Raw genomic sequence first — 1,846 nt, 5'->3', positions numbered from 1 at the left:
GGGATTGTGGTCAGAGTATGCCACAGAAATGTAGGCCTGAGGGAAAGAAGAAAAAGATTAATAAAATGTTACAAGAGCCAGTCAGAAATTGTAAATGACCTTGGAGTTGTGCATGTCTCCGACTCTGTAATTGCCCAAAAGTTCTTAGAGGGTACTCAATGATGACTTTTCAGAAATTAGACATCAGATTTCAAATAAACACATTCTCACATGTCAGAATAAAGACCACTCTGCTCATATGCACTAAGGCTGGAGGAGCTTCAGAATGAACAGAACCTCCACATGCTATGGAATACAGTTTGGAAAAATAGGATTTGTTAGAGTGAGTCACTTACAGAGAAGCTCAGATTGGAAAACTCAGGCTTCAAAATGACCTTAAGGCCTTCCTGAATTCACATAAGAGAAGGAGAGGACATTCCTTCTCTCAGAAAATATGACAAAACATTAGGGTTGGCCTTAAAGGAACCTCATCAAATTCGGGAAGTGAAATTGATATGTATCTGATTCCACTCCTAAAGACAAATTCTCAACAATTGAGATCTTAGGGAGTAGAGATGAGTGGGTTTCCCACTTCTTATAGAAGTTTCCTGAAAACAAGCTGATTGGGGTCTGCAGTGTGGGGAAGCTACATGATTGATTTGAGGAGAAAATTTGGCTTTCTGTGGTTGGTCCTAAGTGGAAGCAGGGACAAAAATTCTAGTGTTATTGATCTAGTCTTGACCATTTTGAGCCAATCGCTGCAGAAGTTGTGGTTTGGTTTCTGCCACAGTGTAATTTGACTTCCCTGGATGGTTGCTAGAAAGGTTGTAGGACAAAGTTCTATATTTATATATAATCTGGCCATTGTTCTTTTATGTTTAGTCTTTCATTGGAAATGCATGAGAGTGCCAGTTACTCTGTACTCCTGCCGGTACTTGGTATCATCATCTTGTAAGTGAAAGGTGGTTTCTGGGCAGGGGTTGGAGATGTGCAGTTCACCATGCAAATAGATGTGTGATGATATGCTGTTGTCATTTTAACTTACATTTTGCTAATGACTAATTATACTGAGAGTCTGTGTTAGTCAGACTTCCATTCCTGTGACAAAATACCTGAGAAAAACAACTGAGAGGAGAAAATATTTATTTTGACTCATAGTTTCAGAGATTTCAGTCCCATTATCACTTGGCTCCATTGATTGGCCTGTGGTGAGGCAGAACATTATGGCAGGGAGGATGTGGTGGAGCAAAGCGGTTCACCTCACTGACATCAGGAATCAGAGAGACAGAGAGAAAGGGGCCAGAGAAATGATATACTCTTAAGAACATACCTAATTCCTCCAATGAGGCCTCACCTTCAAAAGTTTCCATCATCTAATACTACCATCAAATTATGAATCCAACAATGGATTGATCCACTGGTGCGTTAAAACCCTCATGATCCCATCACTTCCCCAAAGTCCCACCTCTGTACATTGCTGCATTGGAGGCCAATCCTTCAACACAGGAACCTTTGGGGAACATTCTAGATCCAAACCATAACAGCATCTTTTCATGCATATCTGATCATTGTAGATCTACTTTGATGAAGTATCCTTTCAAACTTTTGCTGTTTTAATGGAGTTGTTTGGTTTTTCCTTGGTTAGTTCTTTATATACTCCAAATGCAAGTTCTTTGTAAGATATCTGATTTGCAAATATTTTCTCCCAGCAAGCAAGTCTCGGGGAGTGAGGATCTCTTAGTAATGCCCGTAGCGGAGTAGACGGTTTTGTTATGATAAAGTACAATTTATCAATTGTTTTCCTTTATGGATTGTTCTGCCTATGAGTAACAAAAGATCATCGAGATCTTCCCTATTTTTTCTTCTA

Source organism: Urocitellus parryii, chromosome 7 (genome assembly GCF_045843805.1).
Source record: "Urocitellus parryii isolate mUroPar1 chromosome 7, mUroPar1.hap1, whole genome shotgun sequence".
Taxonomy (NCBI): domain Eukaryota; kingdom Metazoa; phylum Chordata; class Mammalia; order Rodentia; family Sciuridae; genus Urocitellus; species Urocitellus parryii.
The sequence above is the reverse complement of the archived record's forward strand: the minus strand, read 5'-3'. Positions refer to the sequence as shown.